We start from the raw sequence: 9416 nt of genomic DNA, 5'->3' as shown, positions 1-9416 counted from the left end.
CCTCAACAAAATTCTAGCAAATCGAATCCAACAACACATTAAAAGAATTATACATCATGACCACGTAGGATTCATCCCAGGTATGCAAGGATGATTCAACATAAGAAAATCAATTAATGTAATACACCATATCAACAAATCAAAGCAGAAAAATCACATGATCATCTCAATTGATGCAGAGAATGCATTTGACAAGATTCAACATCCTTTCCTGTTGAAAACACTTCAAAAGATAGGAATACAAGGGAACTTCCTTAAAATGATAGAGGGAATATATGAAAAACCCATAGCTAATATCATCCTCAATGGGGAAAAATTGAAAACATTCCCCCTAAGATCAGGAACAAGACAAGGATGTCCATTATCACCACTACTATTCAACATCATGTTGGAGGTTCTAGCCAGAGCAATTAGACAAGAAAAAGAAATACAAGGCATCAAAATTGGAAAGGAAGAAGTAAAACTATCACTGTTTGCAGATGATATGACACTATAAGTCAAAAACCCGGAAAAATCCACAACACAACTACTAGAGCTAGTAAATGCGTACAGCAAAGTAGCAGGTTACAAGATCAACATTCAAAAATCTGTAGCATTTCTATACACCAGCAATGAACAAGCTGAGGGGGAAATCAAGAAACGAATCCCATTTACAATTGCAACTAAAAGAATAAAATACCTAGGAATAAATTTAACTAAAGAGACAAAAAACCTATACAAAGAAAAGTACAAAAAACTGTTAAAAGAAATCACAGAAGACCTAAATAGATGGAAGGGCATACCGTGTTCATGGATTGGAAGACTAAATATAGTTAAGATGTCAATCCTACCTAAATTGATTCAATGCAATACCAATCAAAATCCCAGCAACTTATTTTTCAGAAATAGAAAAACCAATAAGCAAATTTATCTGGAAAGGCAGGGTGCCCCGAATTGCTAAAAGTATCTTGAGGAAAAAAAACGAAGCTGGAGATCTCACACTGCCGGACTTTAAGGCATATTATGAAGCCACAGTGGTCAAAACAGCATGGTATTGGCATAAAGATAGATATATCAACCAATGGAATCGAATAGAGTGCTCAGATATAGACCCTCTCATCTATGGACATTTGATCTTTGATAAGGCAGTCGAGCCAACTCACCTGGGACAGAACAGTCTCTTCAATAAATGGTGCCTAGTGAACTGGATATCCATATGCAAAAGAATGAAAGAAGACCCATCTCTCACACCCTATACAAAAGTTAACTCAAAATGGATCAAAGATCTAAACATTAGGTCTAAGACCATAAAACAGTTAGAGGAAAATGTAGGGAGATATCTTATGGATCTTACAACTGGAGGCGGTTTTATGGACCTTAAACCTAAAGCAAGAGCACTGAAGAAAGAAAGAAATAAATGGGAGCTCCTCAAAATTAAACACTTCTGTGCATCAAAGAACTTCATCAAGAAAGTAGAAAGACATTTGGGAGACAATATTTGGAAATGACATATCAGATAAAGGTCTAGTATCCAGAATTTATAAAGAGATTGTTCAACTCAACAACAAAAAGACAGCCAACCCAATTACAAAATGGGAAAAAGACTTGAACAGACACCTCTCAGAAGAGGAAATACAAATGGCCAAAAGGCACATGAAGAGATGCTCAATGTCCCTGGCCATTAGAGAAATGCAAATCAAAACCACAATGACATATCATCTCACACCCACCAGAATGGCCATTATCAACAAAACAGAAAATGACAAGTGCTGGAGAGGATGCGGAGAAAGAGGCACACTTATCCACTGTTGGTGGGAATGTGAAATGATGCAACCACTGTGGAAGGCAGTTTGGCGGTTCCTCAAAAAACTGAATATAGAACTGCCATATGACCCAGCAATACCATTGCTAGGTATCTACTCAAAGGACTTAAGGGCAAAGACACAAATGGACATTTGCACACCAATGTTTATAGCAGCATTATTTACCATTGCAAAGAGATGGAAACAGCCAAAATGTCCATCAACAGACGAGTGGCTAAACAAACTGTGGTATATACATACGATGGAATATTATGCAGCTTTAAGACAGAATAAACTTATGAAGCATGTAATAACATGGATGGACCTAGAGAACATTATGCTGAGTGAGTCTAGCCAAAAACTAAAGGACAAATACTGTATGGTCCCACTGATGTGAACCGACATTCGAGAATAAACTTGGAATATGTCATTGGTAACAGAGACCAGCAGGAGTTAGAAACAGGGTAAGATAATGGGTAATTGGAGCTGAAGGGATACAGACTGTGCTAGATACAAAAACTCAAAAACGGACAGCACAATACTAACTAATTGTAATGTAATTTTGTTAAAACACTGAATGAAGCTGCATCTGAGCTATAGTTTTTTGTTTGTTTGTTTGTTTATGTGTATTTTATATATATATGTATTTTTATTTTTTATTATTATTATTTTTATTTTTTTCTCTATATTATCATTCTATATCTTTTTCTGTTGTTTTGCTAGTTCTTTTCCTAAATCGATGCAAATGTACTAAGAAATGATGATCATACAGCTATGTGATGCTATTAAGAATTACTGATTGCATATGTAGAATGGAATGATTTCTAAATGTTGTGTTAATTTTTTTTAAATTAATTAAAATAAATAAATAAATAAATAAATAATGGGGGAACAAATGTTAAAAATAAATGTAGTTTAAAGTTCTAGTGGTAAATGAAAGCGAGGGGTAAGGAGTATGGCATGTATAATCTTTTTTTTTTCTGTTGTCGTTTTATTTCTTTTTCTGTTGTCTTTTTTATTTTTTTCTAAATCGATGCAAATGTTCTAGAAATGATGAATATGCAACTATGTGATGATATTAAGAATTACTGATTGTATATGAAGAATGGAATGATATCTTAATGTTTTGTCTGTTAAGTTTTTTTTAATTAATAAAAAATTTTAAAAAAGTGTTTAATTTTGAGGAGATACCATTTATCTATTTCTTTTTGCAATGCTTGTGCTTTTGGTTTAAGGGCTAGGAAACCACCTTCTATTACAAGATTTATAAGATATTTCCCTATATTTTATTCTAAAAGTTTTGTGGTCCTATGTCTAATATCTAGGTCTTTGATCCATTTTCAGTTATTTTATGTATAGGGTGTGAAATATGAGTTCTCTTTCATTCTTTTGCATGTGGATATCCAGTTTTCCAAATACCATTTATTGAAGAGGCTGCTCTGTCCCAGGTGGGCTGGCTTGACTGCCTTATCAAAGATCAATTGTCCATAAATGAGAAGGTCTATTTCTGACCACTCAATTTGATCCCATTGGTCAGTATATCAACCTTAATTCCAGTATATTGCTGTTTTGATCACTGTATCTTCATAATATGCTTTAAAGGCAGGTAGTGTGAGACCTCCCACTTCATTTCTCTTTCTCAAGATATTTTTAGCTATTTGGGGCACCCTTCCCTTCCAAATAAATTTGGTTATTGTTTTCTATATTTCTGCAAAGTAAGTTGTTGGGATTTTAATTGGTATTGTATTGAATGTATAAATCAATTTGGGTAGAATTGACATCTTAACTATATTTAGTCTTCTGATCCCTGAACACAATATGCCCTTCTGTTTATTTAAGTCTTCCATAATTTATTTTAGCAATTTCTTATAGGTTTCTGTGTATAGGTCTTTTCTACTCTTAGTTAAATTTATTCCTAAATATCTTATTCTTCTGGTTGCAATTGCAAATGGAATTTTTAAAAATTTCCTCCTCATATTGCGCATCACTGTGGAATAGTATAGAAACACTACAGAGTTTTGTGTGTTGATCTTGTACTCTGACACTTTTATGCACTCATTTATTAGCTGTAGTAGCTTTGCTGTAGATTTTTTTTGGATTTTCAGCATATAGTATCATGTCCTCTGCAAACAGTGAGTGTTTTACTTCTTCCTTTGCAATTTGAATGCCTTTTATTTCTTTTTCTTGCCTAATTGCTTGGATAGAACTTCCAGCACAATGTTGAAAAACAATGGTGACATTGGGCATCCTTGTCTTGTTACTGATCTTAGAAGGAAAGCTTTTAGTCTTTCCCCATTAAGGGTGATGTTAGATGTGGATTTTTCATATATACCCTTTAACATGTTGAGGAAGTTCCCTTCAATCCATATCCTTTGAAGTGTTTTCATCAAGAAACAATGTTGAATTTTTTCAAATGTCTTTTCTGCATCAATCGAGATGATCTTGTGGTTTTTCCACTTTGATTTGTTGATATGACATATTACATTAATTGATTTTCTTATGTTGTACCATCCTTGCACACCTGGAAAGAATCCTACTTGATCATGGTGTATAATTCATTTAATGTGCTGCTGGATTCAAATTGCAAGTATTTTGTTGATTTTGCATCTTTATTCACTAAAAATGTTTTGAAGTGTTTGAGCAAGATTGGTACTAATTCATTATTGAATGCTTGGTAGAATTCACATGTAAGCCATCTGGTCCTGGACTTTTCTTTTTTGGGAACTTCTTGATGACTGATTCAGTATCTTTGTGTTTGGCTTGTTCAGGTCATCTATTTCTTCTCAAGTCTGTGTTGGTTGTTCATGCTTTTCTATGAAGTTGTCCATTTCATCTTCTTTGTCTAGTTTATCAGCATATAGTTGCTCATAGTATTCTCTCATTAACTCCTTTATTTCTGTGGTCAAGTCTCCTTTTCCATTTCTGATTTTATTTATTTGCATTCCCTCTCTCTCTCTTTCTTTCTTTCTTTTTTTAGTCAACCTAGCTAAGAGTCCATTAATTGTATTAATTTTCTCAAAGAACCAGCTTCTGGTTTTGTTGATTTTCTTGATTGTTTTCATGTTCTCAATTTCATTTATTTCTTCTCTAAGCTTTGTGATTTCTTTTCTTTTGTTTGCTTTGGGGTTAGTTCGCTATCCTTTCTCTAGTTTCTCCAAGTAAACAGTTAATTCCTCAATTTCCAACTTCATTCCATTATGATCTTAGAAAGTATTCTGTATAATTTCAATATTTTGAAATTTATTGGTTTTTGAAGAGATTTTCCAAGTCTGTTTGAACATACTGAATTAGTTGTTTCAACTCCTGTATCTCATTTGAAGTGTTGGTTTGCTCCTTTGGGCTATATCTTCGATTTTCCTAGTATGACATTATTTTTGCATCTAGGCATTTGATTTCCTTAATTAATTTATTCTGGAGGTTGCTTTCACTTTTACCTAGGGTTTTCTTGCTGTATGGCTTTGTTCTCTATCTGTTCTTTGACATTCAGTTCAACTTATTCTAGACCTCTAATATAGGTTCTGTTTAACTGATCAGAATTTTTCACTTTTTGATTTTCTGTTTCTTGCTCTGCCTATTCAGAGCCCCCCCCTTTTTTTTTTGAGGAGGAGGTTCTCCTTAGATATTATAGAGCCAGTCAAATTTTCCCAGACCAGACAGGCCCATGTCTCTGGAGGAAATTGTGGCCAGCATCAGTTTTCCCTGAGGGTGAGATGATACTCAGCAGGTTTATGTCTTTCCTATGAAGCCTCTGGACTCTGTGCTTTTCCTATCCTGCCCAGCATATGGTGCTTGTCTGCCCATGGCTTCCCACCAGCATGAAGTGATGTGGTTCCTTTAACTTCAGCTGACTTTCCTTGCCTGGGGTGTGGTTGAGACAGAGGTAGTAGGATGGCTTTAATTGCTTCTGTTTTCCAGTCCCTGAGGTCTGGATTCCTTGAAGAAGGTATTCCACTTGAGCTGGGTCCTACCTCCTTTTTTTTTTAGGAAAGATATGCCCTTTAGGGAATTATGTCCTTTCACCTGACTAGTTACTTTGTCTCATGGACAAACTTAATTCTGCCCTTGCCTGGGGCAGTGCTGTAGCTGAGAGCATTTCCAGTTCTCTTTAATGAGCTGTTTAAGGATTAAAAAAAAAAAAAAGCAAAAAAAACTTTTCAGATGGGACCCCTGCTCCTTGAGTTTGTCAGTCAAGAGCTTGTAGCTGGTATGTGGCTCTAGGTATCTGCAGGCTATAGGTGCTCCTTTTTCTTGGCGTCCAGCCCTTTTCCAGTGTTTTGCATTGTCCAACTCAAAAATCCTCTGGTTTTTTGCAGGGTTTTTTGTTTGTTTTTTTCCCATTAACTTTGCCCCTTCTCTGCCAGGGTTAAAACACTTAGTACCTTTAGTGCTTATTCCAGGTTTATCTGAGCTGGGGGCCTGTTTTCAGTAGTCAGAATTTGTTAATTAATTGGCTAGTGAAGCTTGGTTGAGCTAAGCCCTTGCTGCTAGTAAAGTCAGTTTCCTTTCCTCTTGGGGAACCAGCCTGCTATGTCGGTGGGGGAGAGGTGCCAGCCTCCACAGCTTGGGGGACTTACAGTCCTGTGTGGGGTCTCCGCCATTCCACCTGCTCAAGACTGATGTACACTGTGTGTCTGGTCACTGATGTGGCCCCAGCAGTTGTTCTGTACTGTTTTTGGCTATTTACTTGCTGCGCTGGAGGATGAACTAAATTCCCCACCTCCCTATGCCACCATCTTGCCCTGCTCCCCTCCCCCCTGGTATAGCACACAATTTTTGATTGTCATTCAGTCAAAATGCTTTCTTCTCTCACTTACCAAACCTCTCTGTCCCTGGCAACCCTTGAGCCTGTGACACTCATAAAGCTGGGGCTTCAATCATTGTTGATGCACGACATATGCGGCATTGCTTCTAATTTTAATTTAAAGGAATATAAGAAAATAAGAGTAGATTTAAAGGAGAGCGCTAAGGTGACAGAAGTAACCAAGATCACATCATGTGAGAAATGTTGAAGGGCTTGAAGGTGTGAACCCGTGAGAAACAGGGCTGTGGGGCAGGATTAGGTCAGTTGATGTGTCTGACTGGTGGCAATATTGCTACTTATAGAGGTTCTGTGCACCTATCAAATTAGTTTCCACTAATCTGTTATGGAACTGGAAGCCAGATAATTAAGCTTGTTGAACAAATAGGCTGTGAATGAGAGGCTTAGGTGTTCTAAGAAGAAAGCATTTAAGCATACATCCATAAACTAGGGTACCCTTTGCCCTCCTCTCTCACTTCATCCTTTTTGATATATTTGAGTCCTTGAGCTTAGTTCTGAGTAGGTAATAAAATGGTATTTTGCAAAATATGCAAATAAATTTATGCATATTCACTAGTACATGATAATAAGTTAATATTTATTGATGATATAAGTACTGCTTTATCTGCATTATCTTCTTAAGGTCTCCCTAAACTCTATAAGGCAAATACTCTTTGCATCCCTAATTTAAAGATGAGGAGACAGCAGTGTAGGGAGGTAAATTAACTTACCCAGAGTCATAGAGTCATAGGTATAGCAGGGCGAAGAGTGCTGGGTACTAACTCTGATGGTAAACTATGGAAACACATAATCCTAATCACGCACAAACATGAAAACACATGTATAGTACACAGATCATCTCAAGACTCCAAGGTGAGGTGTGCCATCACACAGTACAGGGTTAATTGCCAAACGAACGGGGCCAGCAATGAAGCGTTAAGCTGTCTAATCAAGTTATAAACAAATAAACTGGAAAGAAAGAAGTTTGCTAGATGCAAGATGCAGCTGTAATTTGAGGAAAATGTTGATTATGTGTTTTAAGAACTACTTCACAAAGCTTTGCTCCAGTACAGAGTTTCCTTGTAAGGTAGCATAAGAAAAAAAGGGTAGATCTTTATTTTTACTTGTTTATTGTTTCTTTGTCAGCAGCTGTGCCGATCTGGTGTTGATTATGCAGAGAAGAATTATTTTGATTATCGACAGTTGGCATTCTTCTCATAATTTGGAGTTCTTCATTTCCGAATTGTTTTCTCACCTCCTCTCCAGTCTGCACATGAATAAAAATCTAAAAGCAGTTGTCAAGATCCTTACCCAAGGCAGCTGTGATGAGGAATGTAGCTGAAGGTTCAGATGGTATTCAGTGTTAAGCTCTGCCTGCCATTTGTTCCTTTTTCTGAACATCATTTCAGAGCAACGGAGCTTGTGTATTTCATCATCAGTTGCTGCAAGGCCTTTCTGCAAGGAAACCACCCTCTCTTTACTGCATTTCTTCATCCTCTGGCTGGGTGCCCCACCTCTCCTGGCCATCCCCATTCAGAAATGAATGGCTGTGGGTTGCCAGCCAGGATGAGCTGCTATTCTCTGTATTTGTTCTTAGAAGGAAGACTGTCTAAAAAGCAAGAACAGTCTGAAGAGCCTCCTTCCTGGTAACGCTCAAAGGGAATAACAGATTTCTTTGGTGTCCTGTGCCATATCCCGTCAGCCAATTTCTGATTTCAGCCTCAATTCAGGCACACGTCGAGATGACAGAATCCTTCATCCCAATGGATGTTAACATCTCTGGGGATGATAATCCTCAGCCAAGGGTGGGTGGACAGAGGCCAGTGGATAATTTACCAGGTGGACAGCTTGGGGCGGTCCTTTATTTCTCAGACATCCTGGCAGATTCAAACCCCGTGGTCTGCATCAGCGACCCCAATTTATTTCCCTGTTTGGGCTTTTCCTACTTGTCCGGACCATCTCCCAAATAAATGGGGTGCACTCAATCCTTGTTTCAGGCTCTGCTTTTGGGAAAACACAAAATGAAATAGTTAAAAAAATAATAAAGATTTTTTTCACACTGAATTTATTTCTCTTTTCTCCTTTCCCAGATTTTATCCATATCCATTACTTTGGAATAAGTATTACGATTTATTCTTGCAGTACTCCTACAAGTACTGGGTTATTGAAAAAAATTAATTTTTTCTTTATTTACATCAGGTCTGTCTCTTTCTGGAGGTGATACAACCTGCGCGGACATACCTGGGATTGAATTGTTATTCTAGTCATGTGAACTTGGGTCATTCACTCTCCCTAGACCTTAGTTCTATCTTCTGTAAAATATAGTGAGCATTTTTACATGATTGTCATGCATATTAATTGACATTATGCATATAACATGCTAGCACAGTGCTGGGCATTTAGTGAGCCCTTAATGCATTTTATTGAGTATACTCAAAGCAAAAAGCCCCCCACTAAATCACATGCACTTCTTCTATGTCTACTCCTTGGGGGTAACTGCTGTGCTGAATATATAACCTTCTGGAACTTTTTCTTTTTTATACAAACATTCTATAAATGTGCATATGTATAGTCTGCTTTCTCTTTTATGCACGTAGGGCATAGTATAATACTGATTTGCAATTCATTTTAAAAATATTAATACCATGTCATAGTCATCCTTCATCGTTAGAATATACGTATCTATTGCCTTTTTAAACAAATGGCTATCTGTTTTTTGTCTGCATGCATGTGCCCATTGCTTTGCCTTTTCCCCTATTGATAAGCATTTAGGTTGTCCCCAGTTTTTCACTGTTTCTAATATAGTTGCATGGTTCACTAACATACATATCTTTGTA

Source organism: Tamandua tetradactyla, chromosome 16, assembly GCF_023851605.1.
Source record: "Tamandua tetradactyla isolate mTamTet1 chromosome 16, mTamTet1.pri, whole genome shotgun sequence".
In the NCBI taxonomy this organism is placed as follows: domain Eukaryota; kingdom Metazoa; phylum Chordata; class Mammalia; order Pilosa; family Myrmecophagidae; genus Tamandua; species Tamandua tetradactyla.
The sequence above is the reverse complement of the archived record's forward strand: the minus strand, read 5'-3'. Positions refer to the sequence as shown.